The 26,381-nt window shown below is 44.6% G+C and overlaps 1 protein-coding gene across 1 annotated transcript in view; it reads left to right on the top strand.

The window, feature by feature from the left end:
* The first annotated feature begins 8,106 nt into the window (after positions 1-8,106).
* The window catches only part of plxnb2b (plexin b2b), a 99,610-nt gene continuing 81,335 nt past the window's right edge, over positions 8,107-26,381 (top strand). The window contains exon 1 of the mRNA XM_061077066.1: positions 8,107-8,182. The gene's annotated coding sequence lies outside the window, so the exon portion shown is untranslated. The remainder of the gene's footprint in view (positions 8,183-26,381) is intronic.

Genomic DNA, 26,381 nt, shown 5'->3' with positions numbered 1-26,381 from the left:
TGTCTTACCCAGGACTCGCTAAGCACCCTGTCAGGACAGGGTGGCCCCGAGAGGTGCAGTGCCCACAGGGAGTGTCCCTCCGGCTGTTGCTCCAGCTGTTGCTCTTCACCAGTCTTCATCGCTTTTGTATTGTATGAATATTGTTTTTGTTATTATCTCTGACTTAGTACAAGGGCAATTTCCCCTTAAGGGATAATAAAGATTTCGTCTACTACTGTAATATATTGCAAGCCAGAAGGGCTGAAAAATATGGTGAAGAATTCAAAAGCAGCAGGAGCAGCAGCTAACATTGGCCCCGAGCTCCTCTTGAAAGCTGAGTGAATGCAAATGGACTTTTTTAAATAAAGCAGAGTTCCCCAGTCGTAATCGTCTGCATGCCTAGCACAATGCTGCACAGCCCCATATCCCCTCATTCAATTCCACAGAAACTTCCTTTTTGGGTGGGATTGGCTGTTTGATTCCTTCCTCTGTCAGCTCACTGGAGGAGATTGCTTTGATTTTGGGGCGGACTTGACCAGATTAAATTGAGTCGGCCCGGGCCGTGTGGACGGGTGGCACCCAGCCATCATCTCATTTGTGTGTCACATTGTCGCAGCTCCCCTCCATTTTTGTTCTCTCCCCTTCCCTTTGTTTGCCTCATGCTTCTGCTCAGTATCTGGCCAACGATTGATAAGACCCAATCCCCGACAATGCTTGGCAAGCTGCACAGGATCAGTGGCGATGGCGCTCATGCATTGTGATGAGCGTGTGTCTGCTCAGGCTTTTGGAAGGAGATGGGAATGTGGCTCATGTCATTGTTTATCTACCTTTCCACTTCCAGATGGCGCTCAGCAGAAAGAATGTGCTTCTTGACACACTCTTTCTCTACGTCTCCCTTTCCTCATTCCTTCCCTTCCTCCACTTCTCCTGTGGCTCAGTCTGGTGTATGGGCATGATTTCAGGTCCAGAACTTCACAACATGAGGTGAGGGGGAAGGTGGGGAAAGAGCCAATAAGACAGCTTGTGACTTGAGAGGGAGCCCTGCAAAGTCAGGTGGTAGACTCCGAATGTAGCTGTGTGTGTTAAAACTTAAGAGTGAAAACATATGCGACCAGTTATTGTACCTCTGAGACTGCAACACTTTCCTGTCTCGTCATGAGTGTTTGTGAATCTGAATAATTGTGCATGAGTGTGCCAGTACAAGAACACATTCGAAACACTTGACACGTTTTATCCTTTTTTTCGAGGTCATTGAATCATAAAAATCTTGTCTCAGGCAACAATTGAGGCGGCCGGCCCCGGCCCTCTTGGCTGTCTGGATTGATGGACGGTCAATTCCAGCAGCGGGAGATAATCACAGTGTGTCAGCCTCCTCCGATCCAAACTCTTATCTGTGTCTGCCCATTGCCAGCATGCCACAAATAACCACATGGACGCGCATTTCTCTATATTGTTCCAGAGCCCTGAGGGAGGGAACTTGGTTGTATGTACTGAACTTGGCTTTGCAGGTTTTTGCGAGTGTATCCTCTGCTGGATGGACGCCTTCACCACAGGGCAACTTCAGCAAAACTCACCTCTTCGTTTTGTGAAGTATACACACTTATGATAAGGCAGCAGCACTGAATATTTTTGCGCTTTTTGACTGCCTGTTTCTTTAGATGAATTATGGGCTGTGTACAGCACCGTGTCTCGTGATAAGCCTTTTTCCGCCAAGTCCTTGCTCAGAAACCTTGATAATGGTATCCGTTTGGATTCTGGCATTGTCCCAGGACACAATGAGGGCTTTTCTTAAATCGTCTTACTTTGAAGTCCTATTACCTTCATCATCAAGTGTGATCAAATCAAGATTACTTCATCAGAGTGTATAGTGCAACAACAGACTTTGGCTAAAGTATTCTTTACCCAGAGTGATATGTGCTAATTGTGGCCTAATGACAAGCTGTTTAAGTTTAGAGTGGCAGAAAGCAGTCGATTGGTGAGGCTTTCTGCCTTTCCTGTGCCGGCTGATTACGCTGTCTAGTTAATGCACCCTCCTCAGATACAAATGGAGAGTGGTTATTGCATCAGGAGAGACAGTCAGCATGTCAAAATCACCCTCTCCAACAGACAAGAGAGGGAGATAAAGAGAGATGGAAAAGAGTGAGAGAGAATATATTGTGGAGAGTGAATTTCACTGAGGGGATGGAAGCGTGGTGGTGCAATTATGAAATATAGCTTTCTGTTTCAATAATGGCCTTTTATCTACAGGCTATATATAGGCCAGTGTAAATTACATGGTCCACAGTGTCATATAGATGATGGCCCATAGATTCTAACGGAGAGCAAAGACAGTTTCCGGTGAGAAATTGTTTTAAGATGGCACTCTTTTGAGCACAAATGGTGGAAGTGACACCTGGGGACATTGACACAAATAAGTGTAGAGCGCTCCCACTACGCCTTTCTCAAGACTTTGTCTTTTGCCACTCTTCGTCTCCTTCACTTCCCATTCTTCTTAGGTACAGTATGTGTGGGAGTGCACTTCTATGTGAGTCTGCTTGAATTCTTCAGAAGGAACAAGAGTACTCTTACATGGGCTGTTTTTCCTTCACCATTCTTAATCACCAGAGGATCACATGATTTTTTCAGCCTTAGGTCCATATTCATGAAAAACATCTTTCTCAGCACAACCATTTGCTGCAAGTCCCACATGAAAGCCCATCGAAACATGGTCGCAGCACGGCTCCCATTTGTTCCATACACCCACACTGGCTGCAGCACAGCTTACTATGCATCTGTCTGGATAGATACTCAGAGGTGGTACAAGCCAACCACTATTCCAGCAGATGAGCCACAGTTGAGGAAAAAAATGGGGTCAGGAACTATAGAACTCCTTTCTGCCTCTCTGACCTACTAATATAAGGAACAGAAACTGGTGGAATGTCAAAGCTGCTAAAAGCAAGAAATCACAGGGACCTGAAATATGTATTTCTATCCCTACCAGTAGCAGTTACACATGCATACACTGTGTGTAGTAGCGTGTTTACATACACATAAGCACATGTCCTCACTCAGGCATTATTCTTATGTCTTGGTGTCTGTTTTGTTCACAGCTTTCAGTCATCCTAAGAGTATATGAATCGTGTATTTTCTCTTCTTTTTCTGCATTTACATAGATATAAACTATAGGGCAGGACTACTGGCTGCAACTACTATTTATCTAATAATAATTTGATTACCTTTTTGATGTGATTGACCAACATCTTTTACAGGTGCCCAGATACTAATATGATGTCTACACGTTTAGCTTGTCTGAAGAGCTACAAAATCCAAGAATAAGAAACAAAGAAATGCTGTAAATCTGATGTGTCATAAAATGATAAAAGTATACTGGACATTATCGTTATTAACATTATTATATATATAAACATAATAAAATGTATATCCTGGGCCAAGACTCAATCTTCTGTTCACCAAATACTGACGAGATTATTTTATCACAGAAGTTGACGTTTCTCCAAACAAAACACAGCGCTACTTTTTGTAGGCTTTTCAGGTCCAGACGACATTTTGGCTGATCTCAATTATCACCTATTAGCAAATGACTGCAGATAAACAAAAAAGCCAATGGCCAATACCTTTTAAATCAATGTAATCTATTGCTTTCCACAGACTGTTAACCTGCAGGAAACCATAGCCTGTTAACAAACATTATTCGTCAAATTAGTAATGGAAACCAGAGAGCGTCCAGCCACAAAAATCTTCTGCACATTCAGTATCTGTTTATTATTGTGTCATTGCAAATCAAATATATATCAAACATCAGACAATTATTGGATCACCAATAACATGATGATCTGCCACATTTACCTGTGAACACTATGAGGTTAATGGTTGGTTTGGCTTTTGTTTTTGTGTCATCCGTTGTTGTATCTCCTCTCAGTTTAGCTAGTTTGGCTTCAGGCAAAAAAATGCTAATCGAGTGAAGTAAATGAAATCAGTTCCATTTCCACTCACATAAGCATCCTGCATCACACACACAGGCACAACCAAAACAATCGGCGAAGGGGAAGCCCCCATGTGGTGCCGTTGCACAGCCGTGCCTGACTCCACACTTTTATTATTATGATTGCCTGCAAAAGGTGGAGGGCCGCTGAGTCCATTCACTCTGCCAGACAGCTTCATAAAGCGGCTGCCGGTGGTTCCCAGTGGGGCCCTCATCAGCGGCAAAGAGCAGTGAAGCGCCTCTGGACTTTGCTCTCTGAAGTGACAATAGTTCTCCTGCCGACACAGGGAGAAAAGAGAGAGGGGAGGAGAGGGTAAAAAAAACAAGATGGCCGCCAAGCAAGAAGTTATCTGTTGAATGCCTCACAAGGAGGTCATCCAGGAAGTAATGAGGTGAAACATCGCGGAAGAGCAGTAACTGTCAATCACTTTGGACATTGTTTGTTTATAATGAGGGCCTGTTGTGAGTGGTAAGCACCCGCATAACTAGACAGCTTGGCTCAATGTAGACCACCTGTACTCTCCTCCTCCGTCTGCCCCTCTTCTGGTAAAGTGCTCCATTCGTCATTCTTTTTTCCCCCCTCAATGAAAACTGGGAAAGTAATACTACCCATGGGCCATTTCCCGAGAATAAGGCAACGTCTATCTTGCACACATCTCCTGCTTTGGCATTGAAACCTTGACTTTCCCCATCCCTCCCTCCCTCCTCCCCCTCTTCTTCTATCTTCTCTCTATCTTCCACCCCCTTCTGGTAGCCGTCACAGCCGCTGAACGATTTCCTCTCACTGGGAGGCCCCTCCGAGTCACCGTGGCAGTGTCAAACGAGGCTCCTATTTAAGCTCATTAAATGTTTCCAAGAGAATAAGAAATCAATGGTGCATACCGGTGCGCAAGAACTTTTCTCTTAATTTAATTTCCCCTCCCCCCTATCTGTTTGCACATCTCTCTTTCTTTTTCTCCTAGCATTCTTTGCCTGTTCTCTCCGGCGTGTCGTTCTCCTTTAAGCGGGGCGAAGGTTGTAGTGATGGGTGAGGTGGAGTGCTTGGGATGTGGGGGGGGGGGGGGGGGGGGAGAGAATCTGTTTCCTTCAGAAACCGTTTGGGACTTAAATCTGTGACCGGCACCATGGTGCAAGGCTGTCCAGGCTTCTCAGTGTTGTTTAGTACTCGTCATGGTCGACCTGAAAGTTCTGTGCACTTTTGGGCCATGCTGTTAAGGGAACAGTTTCGGACCAGAACAGAATGCTGCGCTAAAAACAAGGGAGAGTTTATTATGTTCCTGTGTTGGTTTGGGATCACCTCCGTTTGAAAATACTCCTGTCTTGTGGTTATTTCTTCCGTCATTTTGACTTTCATTCATCGTCCTCTCCTGTTTTGTCCTTCTCTGTCTGTTGCTTCTCAGATGTTTGTTTTGCATTAATGCCTTGTGTGTGTGTGTGTGTGTTAATAGTTCTGTCTGGCAGTGCTTTGTGCTGTTTGAAACTATGCCTGGGGGCTGGGCCCACACCTTCTCTGGAGCTCCTGTAATTGCTCTTCTGGGGCCTTGTCTCTGGCTCTGAGCCCGTCTCCATCACTCTCACTCTGTCTTTCTCCCTCACTCTTTGGCCTCCTCCCTTCTTTTTTTGCCCTCACTCCGACCCCCCCCCCCCCCCCCCTCCCCCTCTTCTCTCCCTGCATGCCTCATTATGGCTGATCCCCACCTGCTCGATCTGGGAATTCTCTTCATACACACACACATACAGAGGTTTTCAGCAGTGCCTGTCACTCGAATGGTTCGTGTGCTTTCGGTCATAAAACAGTTTTGCTTACACTGTTTGACCCAGAAGTTGAAACAGTGGTGTCTAGGGTTGCCAACTCCCTGAAAAATAAATAAGGGACACCTCATTGGCAGGGCCGGCCGACCCGATTGCCTTCACCCTTCCTGGTGTGGTGAATTTTTTAGGCCCCTTTTTTTGTGAGTGAAAGATTTTTTTAACTATTTGACCCTTAATTGAATTAGATGCATATTTTTGAGTGACATAAACACATGGAAAACAAATTATTATCCAGCAATTCACTTTAATAATAAACAAAATTAACTGAATAAAATACGAATCTTTCTTAAACAGAAACCCGTCTTGCTTAACTTAAAACTGTATACATTAATATAAAACAATAGATAGAAAGCAGACCATCCATCCTGAAATAGTGCATATATTTTTAGTGCATCTATATTCTCCGCGAGCAACAGTACCTCATCGACCAATGAGATGAGCGTATTCTGTATCATCGTACTCGTGTGTGAATATGCTGTCAGCTCATTGGTCCCAGAGCGGGACATTGCCTGGGAACAAGTTTACTGTAAATTTTCATATAGAGCGCCCTGTTAATCATTTTCCATTGGCATTTTACTGACCATTTTGTAAATCTCACAGTAATACGGGAAAAAAGTGCGTCCCCTTTCAGCTCAATACGGGACGGGTGCTTTTGTTTCTAAATACGGGAAGATTCCGTTTTTCAAGGGACGGTTGGCAACCCTAGTGGTATCCTCACATGGTGCAAACTGGCAGTTTTCTCTGTTCTGGGTGTGACAGCACCATTTTTCATAAAATCCCAGCCTCATCAACCCCTTTCCCAGCCTTTGTGTACATTAGCATCAGCCACAGGCTCCCTAACCACAGGCCTGCACTTTTCCTTGCCCATTCCAGCCCTCCCGCCAACCTGTCACCCTGCAGTACCACCATGCCTGTTCCCTGGCTAGGGAGCTCACATTGAAGGATAATGGATGCGGCCAGTTGCAGCTGCTCAGGAGCAGAGTACTATCATAGGAGTTATCTAGGCCTGTGATGAATGGTTGGGAGCTGTGTGTCTCCACCGATCAATAAGCCACTAGCACCCAGATGAGCTCGATGCCCCCTCGCTCTGCGCTCCCCCTATCCACACATATATCTCCCTCTCATAATCTCCCAGTATGTTTGTGAACTTCTTCCCTCCAATTCATGGCCTGAATTGGACCATTGATCTTTTATCGTGGCTTATTTTAAAATAAAGGGCCAGTATCTCCTCTCCACCCAAGCATGCAAGGTTTCTGACAGCAGTTATGCTACACTGGCAGCATAGCGCACAAACATTACTTAAGCCTGATCGAAGGCCCTGTAATCGGAGAGGGAGAGGAGGGAAAATGAGTGAGACAATGAAGCTTCTCCCCCCACTCGGGAGTGCCGCTGAGGTTTCCATCGCAAGGCTGATGCAAGCAGAGGTCCCATGTGGATATATACACACACTTGTAATGCAGGCATACACACATGCATACACAGTCTCTCTGTCAGGGCTCATTGAGCACAACCTGTCCCAAAGCACCTCCAAAAGCCCCACCCAATCTGAGCTGAAATTACATGTTGTGTGTTTACCCTCATCTTTGTCTCACTGTTTTGCAAATGCATCATGTATGTGAGGTCTCGCCAGACCACCAAAGCATGTGAACGTGTATTTCTGCCGCAGAACAACAGGTGTATCACAGCCAATGTGTTTGTTGGTTTTTTATGTGTTTTTTTCCTCCTATGCCTCTGCTCTGTTGGCAAGGGATTTGCGATGAAAAGAGCAGACTGCAAATCTCTCTCCCCGTCTTTCTTTCTTCCCTCCAGGGACTTTCTGTAGTCTGTACCCTCCTCTCCTCTCCCCTCCCCTCCGATCTTCCCTCTGATCTTGTGTTGTCTCTGTCACAGAGAGCAGATTCTCGGCCGGGTAATTGCAGGTCTGCTGGCCACCACACCTGTTGCTGTCAGTGCAGCGGTGTGGGAGAGAGGGGGAGACGCTTTGCCCTCTCACCCACCCGTTGCGGGTGTAGACCCACAGGGAGGCGGAAGTGTGATTGGGCGAGTGTGTACATGTGCGTTGTATAGGGTGCTCTCAAAGTTGATTGTGTTTATCTATAACCTTGAGCTTCACCTCTAGCGTGTGTGTCCGTGCAGATGCATTTGTGTTTCTTCTTAAACCTGGCCAATGCTGATGGCTCAGTCTCTCTCCCCCTAATCCTCTCCTCTCTCCCCTTATCCAGAGCCTAGGCCCTTAATGAAGCTGGGGGTCAGCGGCAGTGTGCGGCTAATTGGCCAAGTTTGCCCGGGGCTCCGGCTGCCTGTGATTGAAGTGTCCACAGAGGGCCCACTGTGCAGGCGCCTCTGCACCCTGCTCCGTTCCACTCCAACAGCCAAGACGCTCGCTGCACCCTTGCCTGCCTCTCCCTAGTGAGTAGCACCCGAGGTCATTCTATTTTCACTAACACTCCCAATACTTTGTCCAGTTTCATTTCTTATATTGTTTTCACGCAACAAAGAGTCCTCAGGGTCAGACTATCTGAATCACCTGCAATGATTCAGGACGTGCTGTGTTTCCTCTTATAAACATTTATCTTTTCTGCCAGTATTTTTTCAAGCTCCTCTTACTCCTCTTTGTCTCTAATATTCCTGCTCGACTTTTATTCCCACACTTGGTCCCAGCATTTTCTCACTTCCGTTGGCTTGTGTCACCCTCACACTCTCGGTCTCCTCACTTGCCACAGTGGGATTCGGGCAATTACCATGGTCCCCCACTGGCCCGCAGCCAGGGGAGAAAAAGAGAAAAAAAAAAACTTCCAGCCTATTTTTCTCACGATGGGTCCCTGGCCAAGCTGTATCGCACTGCTCTGAGTTAACAGGAGGAGATGGAGGCGATGGTGTGGGGGTGTCTCTAATTAGTTTAGCCCTCAGTTTTTACTTGTTAAGGAAGTCCTGGCTCCCATTGTTTGGCCGTCAGTACAAGCATAGTGGTAGCAGGGCAAGAGTGAGCCCTGGGGAAAGGAATGAACAGATAGTGGGAGGCTGCAGCTCTGCTACCGAGGCTACAGCTGACGTTCTCACCTGGGAGATACACTGGCAAGGGTCAGCCCCCATGTGCCACAGTAGACTAATGAAAACCCTTTCTTTGTTTCTGGGCTCATAGAAGTGGAACATTGCTGGCTAGTAAATGGTCAACACTGTGTTCGTGTGTCAGGAAACAATGGTCCAATTATAAGTCAAGTCTTAGCTTACAAGTTGTTATAAGTTATATAATGTCAAAACTTTATTTGCACACCAGTAGGTTTCTGGGCTTGTTTATTAAAGGCTACAAGTTATTCAATTTGCACTGATGCTCATTAAACAAAGATCCGCATCAACTGGGGACAGCTGCTATTAAGGGTTTATATAGACAGCTGTAAAATCATCTTCTTCTCACTCTTCACCCAAGAGTAGAAAAACTACAGTCACCCTGACTCACTGAGGCTACATCCAAATTACTACTTTTCCTTTTTTGAAAACACTGCGTTTGAGTCAGGAATGGCAGAAACAAAGATGTTTGGAGATGATGTACACACTCATAACTGCCTGTGGATTGGGTCTTTTCAGTCATGACATAGCCTTCGTTGATTCACCAGGCTCCTACAACATGACTCCCTTCCAGAAGTAAACAGCCAGTATTAGCCTCAGCTAATACTGGCTGTTAAGAGTAGAACGCAACACAATAGATAATCAATTATAAGTACCGCTGGCCCTGTTGACTTTGCTAACAGCTGTTGTGGGCAGATAAATCCTGCATTTTACAATGATACAACTGCTTAGGAGATAAGCTTTTATTCGGGCAATCTTTGACAATTTCTGTGTACACCGGCACACATGCCCAGTGTACATGAGTGGTCACGTGATGTGTTAGGATAAAACTGATGCAGTGCCGAAACACTCAGAGTGCTTTCAAAACCCGCTTTGAAATGAAAACGTAGTTGTATGGATGAAGCATACAAGTCCATGAGATTAATGAAAAAATCTGTAATTGCATGTGATATATTTGCGTGTAGCAGCTGTTCTTTACTTTCTCCCGGACAGTTTCTGTGGTGTACTTCAAAACCCAAAGCCTCCACAAAGCCTCGGGAGTAGCTGGTTTCTGCATGTGCTACGCTCGTCCATCTGCGGAGGGCTTAGCTTGACAGACAACTTCTTCCCTCACTCATCTCCTTCATAATCAGCTGTTTGCTTAGGTCACAACTCTAGCCGCTCCACTTTCCCATCCCATATTCCTCCAGTCCTGTGTGCCTGCATGCCTGCCAGCCTGCCCGCCGGTGTTCAAGATAAACAAAATATGGCTCGTTTGAAATGTAGGCTACCCCAGGTGGTTGTTTTGGCCTGTGCTGAATTAATGGAACTTGGGTCATGGGGATAATTTTGCTCAAAGTGCTTGAGCTACACTTGTGATCCAAAACATTGCACTTACAAAAATTCACACCTTCATTTTTTTGTTTTGTCCACTGTTTTCATCCCTTTGTTGTTTCAAAGCGTTGTCTCAAGAAGTAAACGACATGAGGAGGAGGAGTCAGTCATTTTTTGGAGGTACTTTGAGATGAATGGATTATAATGCATAGTGGTAAACAAACAGTTTTCCTCTCCCTTGTGCAACATTGCCCTTTGCATCCACTGCGTTCATTTTCAGTCATTTGAACTTAAATCAGTGTAGCATAACTACATAGTTCAGCATTTGTATTCTTGTGTGAGATACCCTTTTAAATGTGTTTGTTTCAAGGATATATTAAAAACGGGTAAATAAGACATTTTAATGGAAAGTAATACCTTTGACACAATATTTCAAAGAGGAGGCTCATAGGAAATATTGTTTTGAGAAAGGCTCAGCGTTTGTTTTGCTGATGGCGATATCCTAACCGGCACTTTTGAAGTTGGTTCAGGTTAATCAAGTGAGGAGAGAGCTGTCCAACATCAAAAGTCCTCACTATGATATTCAGAATGACTCAGAATTTAACTATGCATCCCCAGAGATGAGTAAAAAATTAATTTGTCACAGCAAATCAAAGCGATCGTCCTTACTTTAACGCCTGAGATCTATGGAAACTCTAAAAATTTCATGATGATTTTTGTCAAATGACAATGAGTCACATAATCTAAAAGCCAAAGCTATTGTCAGGTCATAGGGGAAATAAAGAGCATTCAAAAAATGGCATGATCTCTCTGTGTCTCTGCTTTTTCTCCCAGAATGACCAGTTTTCTTTTTTTACTCTGCAGCACTAAAAGTATAATTAAATTCCGGCCCTTAAGAATGCATCATCACCAAAACACGGTATTGCAGTGCCGGCATAACCTAAAACCTTCAGAATGTGTCAGAGAAGTAAGAAATGCTGCCCGGCCCCTCCAGAGGTACCCACCAGATGATAAACTTTATCACCGCAGGTCAACGCTGCCATGAAGCTCTCATCGCTATAGCCTATGTTTGGTTTTCTCATCAAACACGGCAAATGCCATGTCCTTGCGGTACCAAAATAATATAAAGCACCTTGTTCCTGACTCATCACCCCTTCTCCGCCTCTTCTAAGCTCCCCCAACTCCAACACGGTGCTGTAGCCCTCCATTTTTCCATCGCCCCCTGTGAATATCCAAGCTGTCGAGGCTGACTAGGCTGAGCGTTCCTTGCCAGGGCACAGTTGGAACAGATCCGGCCTCGGGGCCACATATACTGCTCCACTCCAGCCTCTGCAAGTAAGGCCTGCCCCGTGCAACTGTCATCTAAATGCTAAGCGCTTTGGATCACAACCGTAGATTCCTATTTGTGCATATTTAATTGTGTTTTAGAGACTGCTCGTCCTTTTGGAATGTGATTGCCTTGCATGCTTTATAGCTCGTTGGGCAGGAGCTGCTGTTTGAATTCGCACTGAATCATTAGAAGTCTATCAATCAACACGGTGTGTGATTGCAGGAATCTGTATAGATGATGCACATGTTTTTTGTATGGTTTTCACTATTTGAGGATTAGGTGCTTTACTTAGAGGCATACTTTTCTTGGTAATGGTTGTCTTTCACACGACGCTGTAAGACCGAGTTAATCACCCATCTGCACCCTCGGGACTGAGAAATGTGACCGTCAGGCTTTACAGGGAACATAAGCTAAACATTCAGGTCCACTAAGGGCAGGCACGTTGAGAGACAGACTCCAGACGAGCCTCCCAAATGGTTTCATGTCAAATCCACAGACATACAAATCTCCACAATGATCTGCCAAGCTGCTGCAGAATTCACTGGAGCAGGAATAGCAGAATTTCACACCCCCGCCCCTGCTCCTCTCCTCTCAGCCATCTCTGGACGCCACTTGGCAGAAGAAGGTGATGGCAAACATCTGCGAAAGCCAGTGTGTGTGCGGATGGTCGAATACACTCGCCAGAAAAATAACTGTGTTTTTTATGTGTTTTTGTCTTGTTTTTCGAGGCAATTTTTTTTACATGGCTGCAGATTAGTCTATTATTCTAACATGGAGCTTGCAGTGCAATAAATGAAGTATGAATGTAGATACAATATGCAAACGTTGCTAGTATTTACAAGGCTCCAGGGCTGATGTTTCAGAATCGATTCTGCATCATTGTTGGCAGATAAATGAGCAGGAGCAAGTGGGAACATAAAGATGATAATGGACTTCCTTAGCAGTTAAATTACTTCCTGTGGTTGGCAAAGTAGGCTGTAAAGTTCGCTCAGTTTGACTTTATTTTTTTGTTTTTACAAAGTTTTTGCATGATGACCAATATATTGTAAGGAAAAAACTGAGCAAATGATTCAGCAGGTCCTGTGGATGCTCCCCAGCAGCTGCCAGAGATGTGACTGCTCAGAGTCACTGAAGTCTTTTTTTTATTTGGGTGTGCTGAGCAATATAAATAATGAAATGGAGCCAGTAATTGGTGGTTCTTGGTAATTAGGACCAAGCTGTCAGTGAGGGAAGTTGCCTCACTCTGATGCCGCGGCAGCAAGGACAGTAATTACTATTATCTATGGGGGTTGTTGACACAACAATAATCCCATTCTTAACCGGGATAGTGGGGCTTATGTTTCCCGTCCCCAATTTAAAGAGGTTTAGCCACAATAATGCCAAAGACATGAATCTTAATTTCTGTTAATGTCCATCAAGTAGCTAAAAGAAAAACACTCCCGTAAGCAAGTGGGTCTCCGTCCTTGTTTAAAGTAATGGCCTTGAATCTTCTGCTGGGTGGCTACGTGAAGAGCGTGTCCATATTTTCATTAGTCTAACAGTTTGACTTTTTCCCCACAGGCGCTGTGACGCCCTACCATAAACAGCATTATCAACAATCTCAGCAGGTTTTCTAATACCCCTGTAATCCTGTCATTTCATTCATGGATACCGCCGGGGTTATTCTGGGCCTGGAGCATATCTGCCCGGCTGTCTCTGCTCCTCTGTGTGAGAGATTGGATTCCCCAACTCCCCTTCTGCTCCATTTTACCACATGCACACTGGTACACATGTTCATGCCCGAATGTTCGCTTATCTCTTGTCAGATCCTCATGGTGTAAATGGGCTGGTCATACCCGATGATATATAGGGTGGGGGACAATGGCACCGTATACCCTGTGTAGAGGATAATTCGCAGTTGCGGATAATAACTTGCCCTCGCAGAAGTGAAATTCTGTTCATCTGGCTCAAGACTTACAGGCGCAGCATCTGCCCTGTGAGATGGAGAAAGCGAATAGCCTGAAAAGCAGAGTACCCAGGTGACATTTCCTCCTCCTGCTATCATGCAAAGTAATGAACCTGCCAGTGACTCCCATGACTTTATTCAAGATAGTTCCGGAGGGTGATTATTGGGTGAGGGGAAGGGGGCAGCTCGGGGACCTGAGGGTGAGCGAAGGGAGGACGAGTTGCTTGTTTTCACCTATACAGTAGTACGTGACAGGCAAATTGCATGGGCTCTGAATTAAACATGTGGCATCTTGTTGCTTGAGGCGTGATGGACATTCAGACATATTGCAAGGCAGAGAAAATGGCTTTTTAAGTAGGCTATTTATGGTGAAGATATTGTATTCATTTGATTATAATAAAACCTCCATTACCCTGTGAGTGAACGGCATGGGGAGGTGAGGCCGGGAGAGTGCAGCTCAATGTAATAACAACTGTGTGTCTGCTCTAAATGAGCCAAAGGAAAGAGCAGGTTCCTGTAGATATTATTTTCCTTTGCAGGGGTGCTGCGATCTGGCGATAGGTTTCGTGAGGAGTAATAAAGAAATATATCTGTTTTTATTGTGCCTTGGCGACAGAGTTATGTTTAGAGCCAGTATAAAGAGCTGGAACATGGCGTAAAATGATATTATGGCCCATTAGGTGGGGGCCCGAGCTAAGCATCGCGAGCGGTAACCGAGGACTGGGGGTAATGGGGCCGCGGCGTATTGTCTTTGATCTGCTCTTTCACTTCTCACTGATTGAATCGTCTACATCCCCGGCACTCCATCTCCTGGGGAACCGGAGGAGACGAGGTGATTTTGGCTGAAGACATCACTCTGTCAGACCTGGAGAGATAAGAGAATAGGATGGGAGAATTGGAAGAGGAGGGTCGGTGTTCTGAATTAAGGAAAAGTGATGTTCATGAATTATCGTTCGAATGGCGTAGAGAGAAAGCTGAAGGTGTAAGATGTTTCTGTTTGGAATTATAGCTCTGCACCGGGGCGACTGCAACAAAACAACAATAAACATGATTTCCTTTCTGCTAGGTTTCAAACGGTGAACAGACTAAAATATAACTATTCTCCAGCTGCCCTCGCTTCTGCTGCAGCACAGCCTTAACCGGTGCTCTCAAGGTTTTCAGTCTCCTGACCTTGTATCTCTGTCTCCGGTTTGGATCTCCGCAGAGCTGACCCTCTGCTGCCATGGCCATCCCCAGTGGATATCTAAGGGAAGGGTTAGGATCGTATTAAGGTGCTGCTCCTTCTGGCACAACCTTTACTGTGCACACCCCCTGAAGACCCGCTCCCGCTCGACACAGTGTGGGGAAGGGTCTGCAACAAGGGAGAAGCATTAAATTAGCATACCTGGCTGCTCAGCAGTCTTCCTGCTTGAGGATCGTCTACACTGAGGCTGTGGCCTGTAAACTCAGCTTCACCTCTATCCAGGCCAATCTGCACCCTTCCAGTTGCGTGCTGAATAGACCAGGCATTGTATTGAGTGGGTCGTTTATCTGCTGTCTTGCACAGCCAGCATGGGGGCGCGGGAAGTAATCTGAACCAAGCAGGCAAAGAATTCCAGGCATCCTGAATGGAACCAGATGTGTGTTTTTCTTCACTCTGTCTCTCAACGTGTGCTCATGCCGATTTTTACTGGCACATAACAATCTTAGACGTTATGTCAAGAGAAGTGTGCTTCTTGGTGCAAACGCTCGCACACATAAATTGAATCAAATAATGCTTGCTGGTCAATAACAAAACTAGATGATACAATAAGAAATGGGATTGGCCAGAAGTGACCATAGCAGACTTGTTTATTTTTACATATCGGGCAAACGCTCTCTTCCCCCATAGATTCCCACTCTGATAAGTGGCGCACACATCTCCCACAGCATTTTTGACATTTTTCCTGATCTTTTTCTTTTGAAAACTTGAGGGATATTTTGGTTTGAACAGGTTTTCTGCATTTTCTGTTATTCTCAGAGGGAGAATTGTACAAAATGTGCAGCACAAAGTGCAACCAGCAGCCGGATAACGATTATAGAAGCTGGAAGAACACCATCAATCAAAAACCACCCAACAACTGTGAATCAAAAATTATCCACTTATTCAGTCATTCATTCATCCTTTATTATCAGTCTCAGTGTAAATTGTAGCAGACACTACTGGATAAGTCAATCCCAACACTTTCTCGGTAATGTATCATGGGGAAACTGAAGAGATTCTACAAAAAGGGATCTGACACTCCTGAATTCCTAACAAATTTATTTATATATAGACAATAGGGAAGTAAGAGTAAGTGAAAAGAATGATTCTCTAAAATAAATAGCATCATCGTGATCTTTTTCAGGAAGTCGACAGAATGGAATAAAATGCTCTAATCTTTAAAGCCGTAGAAAATGTAAAAGTGGAGCCTTTTACAGTAATTGAGATTTCAAACTAGTGACCCAATAGACCAAATAGACATTAAGATTTGTCATAACAGTAAATGGTGTCCAAGCATTTAGCCGTTATTAATGTTTTTAATGATATCTCGGCTTTCCCTGCAATAATATGCCAAAATATTCGCAAAGAAACAGTAATGGAAAATAAGTATTTACATGTCTGATTACCCTGTGACAAAGTTATGGTCTGTGTCTGTGAAATATGAAAACTCTGTAGAAATAAGAGTGTCAACATCATCATCTGGTTTCTGACATTACATTCACATTGCGAAAGCGTTGACCCCGTAGCCACTGCTCAAACACTAAGACGATTCTGCCAGCTGCACACAAAGGCTTTTCAAATATATTCTGCGACCAAACTCTTGTTCCTCCTTCTTCTTCCCTCTGGTATACCATCAAAGCAAGTGGTGGTATTTGGACGGGGCTTGTCCTGTCTGGAATGTGTGACTAAGTGTGTGCGTGCTTGTTGCCTGAACATGTCGGCCCAGTATCAGTCTTCACCACAGGAAATGACCAACCATTTGCTTTGAAGTCCCAGCAGAGTTTTCGTTATTTCCCACTATCTCCGGAGACACGAGGCGGCAGGCCCGCCCCCCTCTTATATTGCTGATGGTCTGTGCTCACCCTCTGCTGCTCCGCACTCAGAGCTGTGCCACAGAATGCCTGTTAGGATGCAGAACAAGCATCTATTAGCATAGAGCATGCAAGTGCTTACTGCCACAGGGCACAAACCCCACCACTACCCCCTCACTTCTACTCACCATACTTGCCTGAAAAGGCTGAGAGGGCACGTGTAATTGCATTTTCTTCTCCCTGTGCAGAAACTCAAATGCAAGATATGGGAAATTCTTAGATTCCCCAACCTTGGCTCATCCTTCCACTTCCACTTTCTCAGTTATTCCCACTTGCCTCAGCGCCCACCTCCACCCCTTTCAAACCTCCGCTTCCTCTCCTTATGCTCCTAGCATGTCGAAATGTGTGGCGTGCGATGAAATTAATTGGATCGCGGGGTAGAAGTGTTCAGCCCCCTGTGGCGTGCTGCTGTGTGAGGTAGGGATTGGCACGTGCCTGCAGAACTTGCTGCAAACCACGTTTGCCAGTCTGTGCCAATCTGGAGCCTTATACACTTCCTAAGCACTCTGACATGGAATCAAATCTTTTCCCACACACTAAACTATGCACTACTCTCCCCCATACATACACAAACAAGTGCTTCATCGTACAATATATATGTTTAACTTTGAGAGGAGGGAGGCAGATGTGTTGTTTATGTGCCAGTAGGGCGCATGCCAAGACAGCATGCCTGGGCTGGGTGTGGCTAAAATCTGGGTTAGGAAATCCCATGATGAGGCTATTCCATGCAGTAATGCTAATGAAGCTTTTGCTCCTGTAACGCTTTCCAAATGGTTACAATAGCCCACATGTTTTAATCGAGGATCACAATTTACATTGACAAAATCCTAATGACTTAATGTCTTGTGTACTAGCACCAGGGCAATCTGGATCATGCATATGTTAATGCAGGACTTTATGAGATACCAAAGCGGGGATTTGAAGCTACAAGCTGCTTGTGTAGTAGCTTGATAAAAAAACACATTTTATTCTGACCTAAAGGTGGTTTATTGGTTGAAACCAGAGAATCAGTGCTGATACCACAGCTTAATGAGAATAAACCTGCTTTAGAAACATCCTTATTCATTTAACATTATGTTCTAAATTTCTCAATGCAGTGTTTTCTGCTTTATAAACACAGCCACAAGCAAATAAAAATATCAAATTTTCAGGCGCACAAACAGGTTTAAGGTACTGACCATGAAGTGCAACATCTTCTGTTCAGGTTTCTTGCTGCATGTTGTTGATCACCCCTTTATTCTCATTTTCTGTCACCTATCTGCAGTCAATCAAATAATGAAGGCAAAGAATGATTTGATTTTAAAATTAGATATTTATTTGAATATTAATGTTTTGGAAACATCCGTTACAAAGTGATTCACAAAGGGGACAAATAAAATCAAGAATACGACATCAAATGCAAGAAGCACATTAATACAATGTCATTTAAAATCAAAGAAAGTTGATTAAATGGTACACAATATTAGATCAAAGACAACAGATAAGTGGATGGCAGAAGAAAGAGGCAGATCCAGTAGATGGCGGTAATGCAACTCGTCGTTAGTTGCCACCCGCCAATAAACTGAACAAAGAAGAAGAAAAAGTTAAATGATTTAACACCCTTTTAAAAATAATGGCAGAAGAACAATCAAAATTTGGTCAAATAAATGTTTGTGTTTTCTGAGTGAAATAAGCAGCTATCGTATAAAAGAACTAATAAACAAGACTTAAAAATGACCAAGCATTCTAGTGGACACATTATAGTCAGAACTCAATAAGCATCAAGGTTCGATAACCAGCCTGAGTGTGACCAGCTCTTCCATTATATGGTACGTGTGGAGGCTGCCCTGTATTGTTATTAATGTTTTGTCTGTTCAGAGGTTGCCGTTTGCCCGCCCCTTGTTGTCTGAGCAGAGCCATGCGGCTGTGGCTTTTTAACTTCTCTGTTTGGCCTTCTCGCTCTGCCCTGTCCTCTGCCTTTGTCTGATTTATGACAGTCTGGGGCTAATGGTACAGAACCCGGATTCGTGTCTGTGGTGTTGTGACTGGACTGGTGCCGGCTCATTGGCCTCCTCTCTTTTCTCTCTATTTCTCTCCCACTCCCTCACATGCTCCCTCTTGATGAGGTGAGCGACAGAGTGAGCTGGCCGGTAAGCGACTCGGCTGTTGATCAGCATCCCCACGCTCTGACTCATTCATCTTCATCCCCCTCTTCTTTCCGCCAGAGGAGCCAGGCTGCGGGGATGGCGGGGGAGCCGACTCACCTTCAGACAAGGCCACCAGACCTTGCCTCACCTTTCATCCCCTTGCATCCCTCATACTCCCTCCCCGGGCCCTTCCTAACACAAACTCACATATACTCAATTTCTCCTCACGATCCGTCCCTCTGTGTTGCCACCGAAGACTGGGGCCAGGCTGCGAGGCAGGCAGGGGGCCTTGTATGTAGGACTGTGTTAATTAGCACGGGAGTCTGGAGACCAAAGCCACGTTATCTACCGCCACAACCCCCCTCCTCCAAACCCCTCATCTCTCTCCTCCTTCCTCTCTCCCTCTCCATGTCTCTGGAGGTTGCCTCCATCACATCGCTTGCGTCGCCAGGTTTGTGAAGGATGTCGCTGCCAGCTGTCTTTTTCATGGACGACTGCCAACCTCTCCCTGTATCTTCCGTCCGTTGTCATTTCCTCATTTATTCCCATCTCTCTGTTTTTTCCCGACCCCCGCCATTTATCTGTTAATGAACTCTGTGCCTGGAGCCGGTCTCTGACAAGGCTGGAAAACAGCCTTGTCTCAATGTTTTTAAGGCGAGGACAGGGTGTTACGGAGCACTCGTTGGCACTTTGGCACAACGGTACCAAGGTCAGGCAGGGCGGAGAGCACCCAGGTTGGCAGACTGTCTGTGTCCACCGCACCATGCCAGCTCTGCAATCTGTGAGCAGAGTGTTAAGCGCAAAACTGACACTCCATTTCCCTCTTGGCCTGGCAGCGTTTGCCTTCTTCAGCGGCCTGATAAAGGTCAGAAGAGCATCGTCAGACAAAGAGAGTCTTCTATCCCATCTAAACAGTGACAATCACAATCGATTGGTAGCTTCTTGCTCGATCTTTCTTTCGTTCCAGCAGTCCAAGCAGCATATTTTCCGTGTGGGGGCAGTTCTGCCATAGCGCCTTCAACCCTGATTGAGTGCTTTGCACTGTGGGTGAATCGCAGCACATTCCATTTGTGAGTTTTAGATAGAGAGAGACAGAAGCAGGGCTCGAGGCAGAGTCCATTATTGTACATGTGTCCTGTCCCGACGGTGGAAATCATGGCTGACGTAGCCCACACACTATGCCTGCCCTAGTCAAGCGACGTTGTATTTGTCTCTCGGTGTGCGTGAAAGTAAATCAGTTTGCATCTGTGGTTTAGTTGCTGAGAAGCCCTGCCTCCTGTGGTGTGTTAAGCTCTGTGGCACTTCATTTGACCCTGGCCTCCCGTGAGGTGTCATAATGAGCCAAGTGTAAAGGTGATGCATGCCAAATAAAGAGAAAAGAATTGCCTTCACTTGAGGAGACACTCCCGCCTCCACAAGCACTCGCACAAGCACATCCACCGCCACACATGTACACTTACACATTAGGGCTGTCCCTTTGTCCAAAAATCCAGTTTAAAAGAATCTGACATGTAATTTGTTTGAATGATATCCCCTGCAGACCTCCGCAGTCAGATGAGTTTGAAGACTTGAAGTTGCTCTGCTTGTCCGTGGTGCATCCTTCGCTGCCTCACTTGGGTAAGAAGCTAACACTTGATTGGTCATTGAATAGAAAGCCAGCTTCTTTGTAAAAAGTCGACAAATGGCCTTAACTTTGTGTGTGACTTTTCCATTCACATTATAGAACCCACAACATTTCCGCATGCTGCTTCTCAGATGCCTTGGTGCCTCTCCATTTTCGTAGTATGACAACACAACAATACTGAATCCTACTACCTGAATCTTTTTAAGTTCCCTGCATTCACACTACCAAATTTCTAAAAAGGGCACAGTTTGAAAAATACCGTAATACCCCTTTAACCTTAATCAGTTCTAAGATGTAACCCTAAAACCAAATATTGAAACTGCTTTGAAAAAGCAGCCTCTTCCCATGAGGACTTAAATTTCTATCCCCATGGTGACACATTTCCCCAGTCAGTCATTTATTTAGTTCACACCTTATTACTTTTGCTTCAGAGTGTTCTGACTTCATAATTTGAGCCAATTTGTCATTTAATTGTATCAGTTAATCTGCACTGGCAGTGCTTTATGGAGGACACAATGGGAAAGGCTGATTCTACCTTTAAACCAGTTTCATACAAGAATTTCCATTTCACTAGTCGCGTTATTACAAATGTGAGAAGGGCTTTCCTGCTCTGTTTATCCAAAACGGTTGCTGTGCTGCTTTTTGTTCTGTGTTGTTTAGCTGCTTGTTTTCCTGTTATGTGCAACCATTTATCCTTCTACACACCAAGAACCCATGGCACTGTGGGCTTTTTGAGAGTTGGGAGTTTTAAATATCCTCTCATTGATGAACCACTTTGATACCCTTGTTAGAGTGAGCTGATTCCACCATTGGGGGAATTAAGGCTGCTTTTGTACGCCGAGGCTCCTCTGTGCCAGGCAGAGCTGTGATAGTGCCTTCTCTCTGAGTAATAGAGGAACGGGGACAGAGAGGGAGGGAGGGATGGAGCATCTCTCTGATCTTCTGCCTCTCTCAGAACCATCTGTCTGGTGCTGGCCCAACAGTCTGTGCCGCTTAGTATTAGCACTTACAAATATATACATTTCTCACATCTAGCTTTTGAGAGCAGTCATACCCCTCGCTGAGTGATGCTCGCCAGGAGATGGGAAGCGAGAGCAGATTGGAGCCGGGCAGAGTTGTGGAAGCGATGCCTGCCATTGCTTCATTGACAGGCGGGGAAGCAGGGAGGGAGAGTGGGGGTGCACACGATTGGATGGATAATGGAATCAGGGCCGTGGATTGGATGTGCGATCAGGGTTTCTAATTTATCCCACACTGGCTAATGGAATATGTTTGCTCCCAGCAGCTTGATATCACAGCAAGCAGCATTAACTCTGAATACTGCCCTGTGTATGTACACATCCATCATTCTTACTCTGATAGAATGCTTCCCTTAAGCAGACATTACAGCAACAGGTTTCACAGGGCAGCATTGTTGAAGTACTCCATTGTGTGATGAAAACCGAACTCAAAGCTGTTGGTGGTCACATAAGGATTCATGTTAGCTTTTATTTTCTCTTAATCACTGCTGTTGTTAAAGATGCTGCTGCTCTGTTTGTCAAAGATAGAGGTTTTAAGAAGTTTGGGGGCATAAGCAAAGTGATATTCACAAATGCTAATAAGCCACATCCAGTATAGCACTCTTCCTGTCAGTTGTCAGTGTAAGGTAAGCTCCTGAGTCGCACAGCAGGATGATTTGGTGTTAAGTCTGTCTGCTCCATGTTTAAAAAAAAAAAGCGATATCTTGGGGTGAGCAGCTTTTATCCAAGGCTTCCATTTCTCTTTAAAAGCCGCTGACTGACTCTGCCGCCCCTCCTCCTCGCTTCCTCGCCGCTGTGAAATGGAATTGCTTTCTCGTTCGTTAAATATTTTCTTGTCGCTGCTTCACTCGTACTACTTACAGGAGTGAGATCACTCGAAAAACCAGCTGAAAGTTCTTAAAAAGACCACTGGAGAATTATGGTGCGGCACCAGTGGTGTGGGATGGAGGGTGGAAAGGTGGGGCAACATAAATAAAGAAAAATCTTTTTTTTCTTAAAATCTGTTCGAGGGACTTTTTTTTGACAACACACAAATTAATTCTGGCAAGTTGTCGCTTTACATTAAAGCATGAACTGCCTGCTGCCACAAGGGAAAGCAATCCCTCCTTTGGTTGCCATGGAAGCAGATGCATTGTAGCATTGGGTACCAGCCATGTTGGTTCTGCCAAAACTGCTGCCCACCTACATCCTATAGGCTTCTGTTGTGGGGGGGTGAATGGTTTCTCTTTCAGACCATCCAGTCTAAGAACATTTTGCCCATCTCTGAATTGCACTGGTATTTTTAAAACACCGTTCCCATGAGTGGTTTACTGCAATCCTTTCATGTGATCTCCGGCTCTCTTTAAGTATCAAACAGCAGAGGATAATCTGCATGTGTTCAGAATAATTCCACTCTTTTAAATGCGTGTCCCTCTAAAACAGTTGTGTGCAGCGTGTAAGCCACTTTCTTTTCTCCTCCACTTGCTCCTTCCGTCTTTCACTCAAACTCTCATCACTGCTTCCATCTGCCCCAGAACAACAGCAAACTGTTCCCTGCGTCTCGGGCCTGTGCCCCGTCACCCGTCGTGCTGGCGTACCAGTGCAGCTCTGCTCGTGCAGTGTGCAGCGCCAATCTTAATCACATTGGGTGAGCACACCTGTGAAAACAGATGTCCACCGGGGCTGGCATGCTGTTCCTCTTTAGGGTGGAGCGTCTGTGTTATGGCTTTCCGCCACCCCCTCCTCTTGTATTTCCCCTCCTCTGCACACTGTTAGTCGGGTCCCCCAGCAAGCGACCTGGCCTCAGCACCCAGACAGGAAGGGCCCACAGCGGCATGAGGCAGGGGGCAGGAAGCTCCAGTCCCCAGGCTTTACCCCCTGCTCTGTTTATTTTAATATTAGCCCTGCTTACAGAAGATAATGAGAGAGTGATCAAAGACTCCTCCTCCCAAGTGAACAGACATATATATATATATTAATATATTATGAAGCACAAAATAATTTCTGAGGGAAATCGGAAGCTGCCATGATCCTAAATCAATGTTTAGCCCTTTTTTATGAGAAAATTTGATAAACACCAGGTGTTGACCTTTTTAGAGACGAACCTCCCAGATTATGAATGGATCTCATTCATAAGAATTGGCTTACAGGGATATTGGCTCTATACAAAGGCATTAGTCCAGGCATGGTAACGCCTCCATACGATTAAGTGCTTTATGATGGCATTACTCAACACAATGTTGTGTTTTGTATAATTACGTCCCTATCTGATAGAAGTCATCTTTTAAAGCAAATGCCACGTAGCTGTACTTTAGCCTAGAGGCATTTGGAATAATGCAGGCCATTAAAGTGGCTCCTCAGATAAGTACTGGTGTTAATGAGTTAACCAGACAGAATGATCTGTATTAGTGAATTTTAAAAAGGCAATAAAGGCGTCACCAGCCTCAGTAGAAAAGGATTATGTGATTTCTATCCAGCTGTGATCTTCCATTTACTGCTACAAAGACTCATTCAGTTCACACTGCCATGTCCTCCTCCTCCTCGCTGCCCAGTTTCATAAAGGTGCTTCTCTTTGAGTCCCCACCTACATCGTAACCCTCTCGTATGAGCTCATGTTTTAAACCTCAGTTCTCCCACAGTATATTTAAAACAACAGATTTTGTGGTTTCTAGACATTCAGATTGTTTTGGTTTAATGTACCAGGGTTTTGAGGTTTCTCTGCTTACCCTCAAACGGTGGAGGTGAAGAGAATTAAGTTTGTGGTGCTCACAGCTGGTTGCTTTGTTAAAGAAAATACCATGAATGAGAAACAACGATGGCGATGACTAAGTCAGTTCTGTGAAGTGTTTACAACATTTTACCTTCACTGCTGGTAGCCGAGTTGTGCCTGATAAGAACCAGTCAGGAAGCAAAATATGGTGTTGTTATTGTTTCCAAACATCTTTGTTGTTTCCTATCCAATCTTCAACAGAGCCTTGGTGTTTTCAAAATAAAACAGGGCCAGCTGCGTTTCCAGACATATCTGTTTTAGGCGTGCAAAAACTCAAAGTGTACTTCAGCAGTGATAGATTTCATAACTAAAATATAGCGGTTTCGGACCTAGCCTATGGCTGGCCTACATATGTTTTTAGGACTACTGTTCAACTCCTCGAAAGGCCTCTCTTCCTAAATTTATTTAAGTGTGTAATTGACCTTCAAAATGAGACTCTGAAGTAGTGTGCAACTGTCTGTTAATAATCAATTCATAAATAATAATGGTATATTAGTAACATTAAAAATAATAAAACGATTGTTGGTGAAGGTCAAATAACCAGCTCATGTAAAATGTCAGGGCCTGAAGCTCCTATCACATGAGGGTAAAATAAATCCTGTCAAAATGGAGCTAATGTAAACTTTTAATGTCACAAAGAAAATCCCAATCACCTCCGTCTCATTTGAGTGAATATGAGATTTTTTTTGCTTGAAAAATCTAGAGCAGAGACTGTAAATGAAGATGGATGACATGACAGCTCCCAAAAGTATCTCAATTGAGCTTTGGTGGTTGGCTGCAGCATAGGTCATTAACCCTGCCTCCTCCATGTTTATCCTCCTCATGTTGTAATACTGGGTGAAACATCATATTTGCAGTTGATTGAGCACGTGTATCAGCCGGACCTTGCAACCTGGGCTCCACACCATGATCACTACTGCTCGGACCCTAAATGCAAAAGTTGGCAGCGTTAGTATTTGGTATATTTCCCTTTTGGATAGTCAAGAAGCGGATATGTGTAGTCCATCATTTTATTTCAACTATGCACCAGTGTCAAATGAGAAAAAAACATATATTTTTATGATTTGGGTGAAACAACCCTTTAACAATATTGCATTGAGCCCGGGGCCCCCACCTTTCATCCTTTTTCCAGCCTCTGCCGGCAGCTCCGTCCTCTCATCCGTCCAGCATTGATCCAGGCTCTTATCTCCACTCTGATCCCTGTGTTATTTCGGGAGCATAGGGATTGCTTAATGATTTATTGACATGATTTATTGATCTGTACAGTCAACCACAATGGACCATCTACTAAAGAGGAGCCTGTAGGGCACGCGCTCCTCTCTTGGCGTACTCCCACTCATCTCGTGCCCTCCCACCTCCTCTGCAACCAGTCGCAATGCTCTTTGGTTCCCTGTGTAACCCCATTGAGATTAGCTCTTAATGTACTCTAACCATCTGGCTTGTAAAGTGGAGAGTGTATTTTTTTGCAATTTTTAACAGCGCTGTTTCGAAGTCTAATGCTGATGAAATGGCCTAAGCTAAATCCTCTGTGTTTCATTTAGTTTAATGTTGGGATGCATATGAGCTGCTGACAATGATTTGTTTAGCCACTCATGTCTGGTTTGTTGGAAGCGAGAGCCTCATTTGAACTGTGACTTTTATGTTCTCTGCAAACAGCGTACTCCCTGATTGAATTAAAAATACATACTCCAGACTGAGTTGAATTTAATATGTAGCCGTGCAATATGATGTCTGTAGTTTGTCTATTTGTGACATGAGCTTCGGTAAAACTAAAGAAATGCGGAGTGCTTCCTGACAATGTGACGGAATCCTATTTACACCCTGTTCTCTATACATGTCTACGGCATTATCTCACAAACGTGAAGAAAACACCTAAATAACACATGGGATCACATTTTGTCCCACGTCTTGTTTGCACTGTGGCACCTTCAAGCGGAAGTGCGGTTGTTGTGACACGTCAAGCCTGTCACGGGTGAGATCCTCTGGGATTTGCCAGACACCAATAAATGACTCTGCCGTGATGAATACGTTCAGAGGGGTTTTTGTTGGTTCTTCGTGATTGTTTTTGTCATGTATGCAGCGCGGCTTAAAGACGGCATGCCTGGTTGGTCAGTGTGCGCCCGACCGCCTGCCCATGACAGCTTCTGGACAGATTTCCATGAAAATGGGTATGGATTTTCACAGACTGAAGAGAATGATTTATCGTCAAATATGCTAACCTTTCATCTTGTCTCACCATCTGGTACAAATCTCTCCCATATCCCGACATTTGAGGTGATGACATGATATATATATATATATATATATATATATATATATATATATATATATATATATATATA

The sequence above is a fragment of the Limanda limanda genome, chromosome 8 (assembly GCF_963576545.1).
Source record: "Limanda limanda chromosome 8, fLimLim1.1, whole genome shotgun sequence".
NCBI classification, from domain to species: Eukaryota; Metazoa; Chordata; class Actinopteri; order Pleuronectiformes; family Pleuronectidae; genus Limanda; species Limanda limanda.
This window is presented reverse-complemented; position numbering and strand designations above follow the sequence as displayed.